Source organism: Carcharodon carcharias, chromosome 7 (genome assembly GCF_017639515.1).
Source record: "Carcharodon carcharias isolate sCarCar2 chromosome 7, sCarCar2.pri, whole genome shotgun sequence".
NCBI classification, from domain to species: domain Eukaryota; kingdom Metazoa; phylum Chordata; class Chondrichthyes; order Lamniformes; family Lamnidae; genus Carcharodon; species Carcharodon carcharias.
Window position 1 is genome coordinate 42122672 of NC_054473.1, and position 12027 is coordinate 42134698.

The following is a 12027-nucleotide window of genomic DNA, read 5'->3' on the forward strand; positions in this document are numbered from 1 at the left end:
CCTCTTGATAGGTTTACAAATTTTTTTGGAAGTTGTCTCTCCAACCCAGTCAGAGTGCACTTCAAGAGTAATAAGTGGCTATTTTTTATGCTTCACAGCAGAGCCTAAAGTTTTTGTTTTAGTATAGAGCTTTCATTGGTGCTATGAATGCTTAAAAAGCCCCAACCTCAGAGTAATATTGTGCTTTTCTCCCTCTTTCCATGTGACAAAACAACAGAATCATGTCGGTACGGGAAGCATGAGCACAGTACAGACAGGAGATTATGGGCTGAACTTTCCTGTTGGTGTGCGGGGGCAGGCCCCCACATGCACACACGTGAAATGACACGCGGTGACATCAGGCGAGCGTCCCAACATGCACCATCGCAATATTTCATTTGGCGGGTGAGCAATGATATCCAATGCACATCCGCCATTAATTAACGGGCCAATTAAGGCGATTTTTCAGCACCTGTGCAATCTTCAGGTTGGCGCACGGGTGCAATGGGCAGGCGGCTAGGATACAATTGTATAAACCTCAACCACGGGCGCGATAAGAGGACTCAGTGGGGTTGAGAGTGTGCTCTGTCAAACATTGTTTTTTCAAAATTACTGATACCTGCCTGTGTGATCTGCAATACTTCAAAACACATACCAGCTGCTTGGTCTGGACTCACAACCTTCAGTTCAGCACTTGGCAGAGAGGAATCTTTTTTGGGCCTGCAGGTTTCAGGAAGCCTCCCCTTAGCCTGGGAATGTGAGCTGAACTCTCCACTGGAGGTCCTTCGTCTGAAGAGGAAGGGAGGGCTAGAAGGGGGAGGAGGCCAGGAGTGCACACTCAGCCTCCAGGGGAGCCACTTTTGGGAGGACAGGCACAAGGGGTGCAGGGCCAAGAGGTAGTCCAAGGTGGAAGGGGCCACAGAAGACGCCACTATCCTGCTGCCAGGGTTTACAGGCAGCGAAGCAGCTACCTCAATATGTCTGAGGTGCAGTGCCGAAGGAGGCTCCATCTCTCAAGGGAGACAGTCAACTATATCTGTCAGATGATCGGGCCTGAGATCTCCACAAACTGTGTGGGTGGACACCCCATGCCTGTGGCTCTAAAGGTCACGGCTGCCCTGAACGTTTATGCCTCTAGCTCCTTCCAGGGGTCGCTGGATGATCTTTGCGGTGTCTCCCAATCAGTTGTCCACACTTGTGTCAAGCAGGTTACAGATGCTCTGTTCAGGTGGGCATTGATCTTCATCCACTACCGTTGGGACCAGGCAAGCCAAACACAGTGAGCCAGAGGCTTCATGGCCATTGCTGGCTTCCCCCGTGTCCAGGGTGCAATAGACTGTACACATGTGGCCATCAAGGCACCAGCAGGTGAGCCCGGTGCCTTCATCAACAGGAAGGGCTTCCACTCCATGAACATGCAGATAGTGTGTGATTACAGGATGCTGATTCTACAAGTCTGTGCAAGGTACCCAAGCAGCTCCTACGATGCCTACATCCTCCCAGGTGCTGGGGCTCTTCAGTGCTCCAGCCTGGCTTGATGGGTGGCAGCTGGGTGATAAGGGCTATCCCCTCAGAAGGTGGCTCATGAAGCCTCTCTGCCATCCAAGAACAGAAGCTGAGCAGTGGTACAAAAGGAGCCACGGCACCACAAGGGCTGTGGTGGAGAGAGCCATTGGTCTTCTCAAGCTGCGCTTCCGATGCCTGGACTGCTCAGGGGGTGCACTCCAGTACCCTCAGGTCGTGTGCTGCTGATAGTGATTGCATGTTGTGCTCTCCACAATCTTGCACTGGAAAGGGGGGACGCTGTGGACGACAAAGATGTAGACATAGTGGCTGCGGCTGCACACGATGAGTCCAACAGTGAGTCCGAGGATGAGCATGCACAGGGAAATACTGAGGGGGTATACTGACCCGGGCATACTCCAGGGAGGCAGGAACACCCAGGAGGTTTTAATCCCATGAACCTTCTGTTAGTCCACCACAGATGGACCTCCAGGACAAGCCTGGGCCGTAGGCTCCATACTTGATACCTAAGTGCAAAAGCTGTCTGGTTAGGAACATTAACTAAGGTCCTTGCTAATAAAGCTGAAAGTCCCACAAAACACTCATTACATTAGTGGAAACCATCCACCTGCAGAAGAAAAGAGGCAACCTCAGCCATGGTGACATGTCTGAATTTAATATTGCAACCAGAGAAACATTATGAAACAAAATGACAAAGGTGTTAAATATCACACCAACTCATAAAGACCTCATTGCGGGCCAACACAAAAGCACCAGTGATAAACCTGTGGTGTGACTAAGGTGCCTTATGTTTACATTTTCGGATGCTACATCTTGGTGCTGATCCTTCGCTGGGAGTGGCATCTGGAACAGCCTGTTGACTCTGCTGTCCTGTTGGCCTCGATGACCTTGGCAGTCGTCCTCTGGCCCGTGGGGCCTGTGCTGGCCCCGCCTGAGAGGGAGCTGCCAGTTCCACAGCTGGCGAATCCCCAGTTGTCACAACCTCACCGGATGCAACCATCACTGGCAGAGGGGCGGAGGAGCTGCCGCCCTCATCCAGAGTGTCTTGAGAGGAGCCTGCAGAGATGACTGGCAGCTGCTGCGCCAACGTGAGCTCGCTTCGGACCTCCCTGCTCACCATGGATGGATGGGCACCAAGCTGGGAAACTTGATGCCCAGACCATCTCCCACACCGGCACTGACCTGCTGAGGTCAATACCAATGTGAGAGCTTGCTGGTCAGAGCGCATCCCCAGGAAGCCCTGATGGGTCTCCTGGAAGAGCCTCTCCATGAGAGTCGCCACTCTCTCCATGGAGGACACATGGCGCTCGGCCTTGAAGCTCATTGCTTCGGCAATAGTCCGCGTAGACTCCTCCACCATGGAGACCAAGCTAAGCTTAGCCTCATGTATCTCCCCCAGATGCTCCCGCACGCCTGGCCGCATTTCATGTGTTTGCTGTGTCATGGACGACTCCAGAGGCACATCATCAGCCACTGACTGAGCGTGTGCCTGGTCCCCTACAGTCTTCTGACTGCTAGCGCCATGGGCACTCTCTGTTTCTGCCAATTCCTCCAGTAACTGTGAAGTGCCCTCACCGCTGTGCCCCGGGACACTAGCCAATGTTCTAATTCGCACGGAGGTGCCAGTATCTGTGCTGGTGCCTGCCTGGCAGAGATGGTGTGACGCTGGTGAGACTTCAGGGCCCTCAGGTGTGAGAGGGGCCTCTGCTGCTCCTCCTCCTGGCCCTGCTCTCCTGATGCTGAAAGGAAGAACAAGGACATTGGATCAGTTAACATGGAGACAATATCAATGTGCACCCCTGTCCCCTGGATCATTATACGCTCATCCTTCCATAAACAATGGTCAAGCCATGTTGCAAACCTCAATCACTGAACATTCAGCACTGCCATGGCTGTTGGGAGAACAATGGTGACCTCACTGCTGGGCAAACATACCTACCCGTGGCACCCCAGCCTCACCGACACTGGTGGACCTGGGCGCATGGCGCCTCTCCAGGTCTAAAGCCTCCTGCTCGAAGTGGCTGAGAATCGCTAACTACATCAGCCCGCCGCCAGTCCTCACCCGCTCAGCTGCATTATGTGCATTCTTCTCCTGAAAAGGAGAGAAGAGCATTGATTAGTGCTACTTGTATCTGGACTCTCTTCACGGGCTGCCCACCCCAACCAGAGTGGACATTGCAGGGCTCCAGTACCTCCTCACCCGGCTGTTGCCGAACACTCACACAAAAATGCTAGGCCTGCCCCCCCACCAACCCTCTACCCCCTTGGCCAAATGCTGCTGACATCACATTAGGCACCACATGGTCTAACCTTCTATAGCAAGGAGGCGCAAGCACATGGAGCACAGAGGACAGCAGATCAATCGGTGCCATGTCACCTTGAAGCTCCCCTCCCAGCATGTCATCACCCTGACTTTGATATGTCCTGGAGTTATAGCAATGCGCCTAGGTACAGCTCCTCCAGGTTACCCCCAAAACAGTAACGTGGGTCTCAGTGTACCACATGCTGCGGGGGCAGAACCCATCTCTTCACCACCCTCTCAGGGTGACCTCAGCATGGGCAATATCTGCTGGCCCACCCAGCGAAGGATACATGCTGTCAATGATTCAATGCTGTCACTACGCTCAGACTGGGTGTGGGGGATGGCACCAGGTGGGAAAGCCTATCTGCTGGGTTGTGACCAATGCCAACATGGTAACTCACCCTTCCTGAGCGCAACAGGTCCTTGAAGCGCTTGCGACACTGGATCCAGGTGCACCGTATCACATTGTGGGAGCTCACCACCTCTGCCACCTCCTCCCAGGCACATTTGGTCATGTGGAGGAATGATGGAGGGAGGTCCTCCTCCCATCCCGGGGTGAGGGGACCTCCCGCCATGCTGCTACCTCCTCGAGGAGTGCATCAAGGCAATCATCTAAAAAATGAGGAGCACATTGCCCCCTACCCCACCCTCCTGTCTGGCCTGTTCACCAGCAGCGCTCTGGGGAGCCCTTCCACTGGCCATGATTCACAGCCTTTGAAAGGCTGCAGCAGCTTTTTTAAACAGGCCGTCGGGTCACCATTGGACTCGGTGGTCATTGCAATCCCACCGCCGCCCGCCCATTCACTCCCGCTGTCCTGGGGAGCTGTGATTCACGCTGGGCGGGCCTTAATTGGCCCACCCGCATAAAATGGCGGCACAGATCACGGGATCGGGTTCATGCCGGCCGGCGTCCACACCCACTACACTTCCCACCCCCATGCCAGCCACAAAATTCTGCCGTATGTTCCCCAGATATGTCTGCTGGTAAGAACAGGTTCTGCAGAGACCAACAACATAATCAGCACTTCTGATTTAAATGTAGCTGCATTTTTATTTAAGTCAAACTAAAAAAAGTGAAGTGCCATTCTGCTTAAAATCCTTTGTGAAAAGGTCTATCTACTTTGTGACCGAGTTTTTCAGTTACTTTTGTTAAAACTGTGAGCCCAATTAATCATTCCAGCTACACTCTTGATCTTTTGCTTTCATATGGAAAGCACACAGCAGTAAAATGACAGGTAAATAAACTGTTCATTTGAACTATTACCTGAAACGCCCATGACTGTCCAAAAAGGAAATTTCGAAATGAATCATTCGAATCACTTGTACCTAAAATAAAATGATGAATGAACATTTTTGCCTATGTTTTATTGCTCTCAATCCAGAACTTGATGTTGAACATCTTGTTTTACTTGATGTTCCGACAAAATTTCACGATTTATTGTGTTCCATGTTAATCTACTGAGTGCATATTCTTTTGTTAATCCAAGAAGGAAACATATTGTGCAACTTTCCATTGTTTATTTAGGGACTTTCAAGATTTTCAATTATGTTCAATTTGTATTCAGTCATTTTAATCGCTTTTTCATTAAAAATAAGTGGTAATATATGGCACATGTTTATTGAGGTGTAACAAGCACATAATCACCCCTTCAAGTGGGTTGGGGCAATATCGCCATTATTTTTAAATTACTACGGGGATATGTTGTATTGGATGAACTAAGACAATTGGATCATGCGTTACTCATGAGTTGCCTCACCGTGGGATAAAACAATCGAGCAATGCCACAACCAGTGTTATTTGGTCTGTCTTCAGAAAATTTGGAGAAATATATATATGTAGAGGACATGGAAATGTAGTTCAGGTCACAAGGAGATCCATTCTCAAACCTTGGGTGCTGCTACTGTACAAATGGATAGAGGCCAGCGTGAACCAACTCTCATAAAAGTAAAAGCAAAGAACTGTGGATGCTGGAAATCCAAAACAAAAACAAAAACAAAAATACCCGGAAAAACTCAGCAGGTCTGGCAGCTTCGGTGAAGAAGAGCACAGTTGATGTTTCGAGTCCTCATGACCCTTCAACAGAACTCAGTAAAAATAGAAAAGGGGTGAAATATAAGCTGGTTTAAAGGGGTGGGGTTGGGACAAGAAGAGCTAGGTAAAGGGCCAGTGATAGGTGGAGATAACCAAAAGATGTCACAGATAAAAGGACAAAGAGGTGTTGAAGGTGGTGATATTATCTAATAACCTTCAACACCTCTTTGCACATTCCTTTAGATAATATCACCACCTTCAACACCTCTTGGTCCGTTTGTCTGTGGCATCTTTTGGTTACCTCCAACTATCACTGGCCCTTTACCTAGCTCTTCTTGTCCCAACTCCACCCCTTAAACCAGCTTATATTTCACCCCTTTCTTATTTTTATTTAGTTCTGTTGAAGGGTCATGAGGACTCAAAACGTCAACTGTGCTTTGCTCCACCGACGCTGCCAGACCTGCTGAGTTTTTTCAGGTATTTTTGTTTTTGTTTCTCATAGAAGTAAGTTGTTCAGATTGTTTATGGCAGTGACAGTGGCCACTGAAGCTAGGAAGGTGGATCTGATAATCCACAAACCAGAAATCTGATACATTATGATATACCATAATAATTATTCTTCAAAATTAACAGAGTTAAGACTGTGGTGGATAATGTCAATAACAAACACATTACTATCTTTGTTCAAATACCCAATAAGTTATTTTTTAGGAATGTTTTATCACCATGATTTCAAAGATAGTGGGAACAATTTTATCTTGTAACAGGAGCAGTGCATATAGGTGCTGAGACAGCTGGCAGCCATTTTGAACAGCTGGTTCTCATTATTATATGAATGGTGAGCAAGTTAGCCAATGACAATAACATTCGGCCACTCACCTAACGTTCCTGTGCAATTTCTGGTTCATGAGTTCATTGGTGAAGGCATGATGGAAGTCCCATTTACTGAGTTCATTATTCTTTCTATTTCCATTTCTGGAACATGCTGCAAGAAGGCGAAGAGTTTCCAAGAAGTTTTTGACACTTTCTTTGAGGTGTTGCTGGCAATGGCCAGAAACAGGAGGAGTGTTTTTCCTATTAAGTGGGAAGAATACAATTTAGAGACAGCGGAAGGGTCGAGAGAGGTGTGGTAATGTAGAGCTGGATGTTGTTAGCATACATCTGGAATGTATTTTCACATGGTGTCACTAGGAGTAGCATATAGATGAGAAATAGGCAAGGGCCAAGGATGGATCCTTGGGGGATGCCAGAGGTAACTGTGTCAGAATGGGAAGAGAAGCCATTGGTGGTGATTCTCTGGCTGCAATTAGATAGATAACAATTAGCAAATGATATCTCACCACACTGGATGAAAGAAGAGAGGCACTGGAGGAGAATGGTGTGATCAACTGTGACAAAGGTTGCAGACAAGTTCAGAAAGTCAAGTCTTCCATGTGTGGATTTCAAACCTCATTGCCACCCTAACTCTTGACTCTTTCTCTTTTCTCTCGGTTCTTTCTCAGCAGTAACAGCCTCTCCGAGGAAGCTCCTGAAGAGGACACCTCACAGAAGTAATATCACTCCTGAGGAAGCACCATCAGATGCTTCATTCCTCCCAAGTTACCAGCACTTGGATTTGTACTGTGGCTGGGATAGATGTTGAGTTAAAGAGATTATCATTGGTGAAACACACAGCAGAAATGAGTAGGAGCAATTTCACATGGCACAAGCAGCTTTGGAGACAACTCACTTGAAGGCAATGTTCTCTGTTAGCTCTGCTGTGTGAGACAATGATGCTGAATTCCAGGCTCTCACCATGAAAATAAAATGCTTGCATTTCAAGGACCCCAACATCATTCATAGCAGTCCACCACCAGCACGACTGTGGCCATCGAGGAAGCACATAGTAGAATGGTCCATTTGTTGTGATCACACACAAGCTGCACAGTAACACATTTCTTGTGGTTGATATTAGTTTCCTGTCTGCCCTCCTGGGGCCTTGATGACAACATGAGTACAGTCAATAGTGACTTGTTATTGCTGCAAACTCCAAAGCTCTCTAATTTTGAGTGTTGTCATCAATGGGTTTGAAATCCATTGATTCACCCAGGCAAATAAAGCGTCAATTAATTCCTTGATGCACTTATGTACTGAAAGCTGTGAGATGCCTGAGGTGTCCTCAGTAGCACCCTGGAAACAATCCTGAGGCAAGAAAGTTCAGGGCAGTTGTCACCTTAACAGACATTGGTAATGGTATGGATCCCATGCAACAGGAAGTGGATCATCATAGAGGAAGTGACAAAAGGTCAGAAACAACATGTCTCAAAAAGCACAGCTTCCACCTTCACAGCTTCCCAGGCAACGCTAGCAAAATCCCCCAAGGCCTGGAGACCCTGCTGAGTGGGTAAAACCTTATACATGCTGTCTTCTTAGATCTCTAACTGCAGCTTCTCTTGCATGTTCAGGGCTCCATCACTGTTGTTCTTGCTACTTCCTCCTCCTCTCATATATTCAGCATTGTACTTACAAAAAGTCAAATCCAGGCAGTTTTACTTCAATATTTTACCTCTGTTTTCTTTTTGCTATTCAAGATGTTCCAAATAGGAGGGATCTGTACCATTGGGACAGTCTCCACCTGAACCGATCTGGGACCAATGTTCTAGCGAAAAGGGTAAATAGGGTGGTCAACAGGACTTTAAACTAGAAAGTAGGGGGGGAGGGTAAAACTCCAAGAAGTATAACTAATGGGAAACAAAGCAGCAGTTAGCGTGTGAGGGGGTGGATTTAACTTCATGGAAAATTATGAAAAAACTGAAAAGGAAGGAGAGCCCAGGAGAGGCTATTAAAGTCTCCAGAACACAAAATAGGACAGAGTGTTTGGAAAAGACTAGGAATCTAACTTCAAGCACATCAGATAAAGGGACGACAATGAGAAAGGGGACAGGAAATACAGGACTGAAGGTGTTGTATCTGAATGCACGCAGTATGCGAAATAAGGTAAATGAGCTTGTGGCGCAGATTGAAATTGGCAGGTATGATGTGGTGGGCATCATGGAGACATAGCTGCAAGGGGATCAGGACTGGGAGCTAAATATCCAAGGATATACATCCTAACGAAAAGATAGGCAGGTTGGCAGAGGGGGTGGGGTTGCTTTGTTAGTAAGACATGAAATTAAATCGATAGCAAGAAATGATGTAAGGTCAGGTGATGTAGAATCTGTGTGGGTAGATTTGAGGATCCGCAAAGGTGAAAAAAACATAATGAGAGTTATGTTCAGGCCTCCAAACAGTAATCAGGATGTGGGGCACAAGATACACCAGGAGATAGAAAAGATGTGTAAGAAAGGCAAGGTTACAGTGATCATGGGGGATTTCAATATGCAGGTAGACTGGGTAAATCAGGTTAGTAATGGATCCCAAGAAAAGGAATTTGTGGAATGTCTACGAGATGGCTTTTTGGAGCAGCTTGTGGTGGAGCCCACTAGGGAACAGGCAATTCTACATTTAGTGATGTGTAATGAGGCAGATTTGATAAGGGAGCTTAAGGTGAATGAACCCCTCGGAGGAAGTGACCATAATATGATAGAATTGACCCTGCAATTTGAGAGGATAAAGCTGGAATCAGATGTAATGGTATTACAGTTGAATAAAGGCAACTACAGAGGCATGAGGGAGGAGCTGGCCAGAATTGACTGGGAGATGAGCCTAGCAGGAACGACAGTGGAACAGCAATGGCAGGAGTTTCTGGGAGTAATTTGGGAGACACAGCAAAAATTCATCCCTAGGAAGAAGAAGCGTACTAAAGGGAGGACAAGGAAACCATGGCTGACAAGGGAAGTCAGGGACAGCTTAAAAGCTAAAGAGAAAGCATACAATGCAGCGAAGAGCAGTGGGAAACCAGGGGATTGGGAAGCCTACAAAGACCAACAGAGGACAACTAAAAAAGAAATAAGGAGGGAGAAGATTAAATATGATTAGCCTGACCTCAGTCATTGGTACGATTTTAGAGTCCATTATTAAGGATGAGATTTCAGAATACTTGGAAGTGCATGGTAAAATCAGGCAAAGTCAGTATGGTTTCATTAAGGGGAGGTCATGCCTGACAAACCTGTTAGAATTCTTTGAGCAAGTAACAAGTAGGTTAGACAAAGGAGAGCCAATGGATGTTATCTCCTTGGACTTCCAGAAGGCCTTTGACAAGGTGCCGCACAGGAGGCTGCTCAGTAAGATAAGAGCCCATGGTGTTAGAGGCAAGATACTAGCATGGATAGAAGATTACCTATCTGGCAGGAGGCAGAGAGTGGGGATAAGGGGGTCCTTCTCAGGATGGCGGCCGGAGTTCCGCAGGGGTCAGTGTTGGGACCACAACTTTTCACTTTATACATTAATGATCTAGATGAAGGAACTGAGGGCATCCTGGCTAAATTTGCAGATGAAAAATGTTAGGTGGAGGGACAGGTAGTATTGAGGAGGGGGGGAGGCTGCAGAAGGATTTGGACAGGTTAGGAGAATGGGCAAAGAAGTGGCAGATGGAATACAATGTGGGGAAGTGTGAGTTCATGCACTTTACTAGGAAGAATAGAGGCATTGACTATTTTCTAAATGGGGAGAGAATTCAGAAATCTGGAGTGCAAAGGGACTTGGGAGTCCTAGTCTAGGATTCTCTTAAGGTTAACTTGCAGGTTGAGTCAGTAGTTAGGAAGGCAAATGCAATGTTGGCATTTATTTCAACAGGACTAGAATATAAAAACAGGGATGTGCTGCTGAGGCTTTATAAGGCTCTGGTCAGACCACATTTAGAATATTGTGAGCAATTTTGGGCCCTGTATCTCAGGAAGGATGTGCTGGCCCTGGAGAGGGTCGAAAGGAGGTTCATGAGAATGATCCCAGGAATGAAAGGCTTAACATATGAGGATCGTTTGAGGACTCTGAGTTTATACTCGATAGAATTTAGAAGGATGAGGGGGGTTCTGATTGAAACTTACAGAATACTGAAAGGCCTGGATAGAGTGGACATGGGGAAGATGTTTCCATTAGTAGGAGAGAGTAGGACCCGAGGGCACAGCCTCAGAGTAAAGGGAAGACCTTTTAGAACAGAGATGAGGAGAAACTTCTTTAGCCAGAGAGTGGTGTATCTATGGAATTCATTGCCACAGAAGGCTGTGGAGGCCAGGTCATTGAGTGTATTTAAGACCGAGATAGATAGGTTCATGATTGATAAGGGGATCAAAGGTTACAGGGAGAAGGCGGGAGAATGGGGTTGAGAAACTTATCAGCCATGATTGAATAGCAGGGCAGACTCGATGGGCCGAATGGCCTAATTTCTGCTCCTGTGTCTTATGGTCTATGGTCTTATGTATTTTACCTAGAATTAATGATAATAACCCAATTACAGGATATTTATTCAGTAATAATCTGTCGTTAAATTCCAGAAAATAAGTCAGTGTGTAAAATAATCCTTTTGTTTACAAATATGAACCGATCACCAAAGACACAAGAAAGTACAATGGCCTCAATTGAATTAGATTCTATCAAATTATTTTTTAGAGCTGAAAGTCCATTGAAAAAAAAAGGAAGTAGCAAATAGAAAATTCAACAGCACTAAACTGCAATAAAATGAAACTATAGTTTTCCTTTTTGTTAATGGCTGATGTAAATCAAAATATAAAGCAGTAGAACTTACCTGTCGTTCAGCCATCAAATCACCAGCTCTGCATTGACTGTCTAGTTGTTTTTACCTCGGTGCTTCTTGCAGTGTCTGAAACTATCAACTATCAAACCAAACTTTGCATTTTGTTGGTAACAAAAGGGGGAGGAGATTGTGACAACGTGGCATCTGCAAGCAAAGAAGCACACCCAGTTAATACATTGAGTGTTATATGGAAAGGACTCAAGGCTAAAGCTTTAATAACCCTGTAATTTCAATGAAAGAATTACATCTTGTGTATGTAAGTGACACCCAAACATCGCTCTCCTACAAGTTGTAAATTGCTAGAGTTGCATATGTCGCTGAAGTCAACAGAAGGCAGGTATAACTTGAATAAATCAGCAAATAGAGTGTATGGAATTTAATCCATTCCTGTTATAAAACTTAGTTAATTATGGTGTTCTATTAAACAAGTGTACACTCACCTTTGAACTTGACAGCTTTTGCCAATTCCAAAAAAGAGAACAGAGAGCAGGATACAAATTAGCAGAGATTGGAATGACC

At 46.3% G+C, this 12027-nt stretch overlaps 1 protein-coding gene across 4 annotated transcripts in view; it reads right to left on the bottom strand.

Moving 5' to 3' along the window:
* Nucleotides 1-11579, bottom strand: part of LOC121280500 (protein FAM3C-like) — a 58349-nt gene extending 46770 nt beyond the window's left edge. The window contains exons 1-2 of one of the 4 annotated variants that reach the window (XM_041192555.1): nt 11500-11575; nt 5070-5131 (exon numbers count right to left, since the gene is read on the bottom strand). The gene's annotated coding sequence lies outside the window, so the exon portion shown is untranslated. Of the gene's footprint in view, nt 1-5069; nt 5132-6716; nt 6753-11499 lie in introns of those variants that run through there. The other 3 variants (XM_041192556.1, XM_041192560.1, XM_041192557.1) reach the window with 3 other exon arrangements.
* Between the last annotated feature and the right edge of the window lie 448 nt (nt 11580-12027).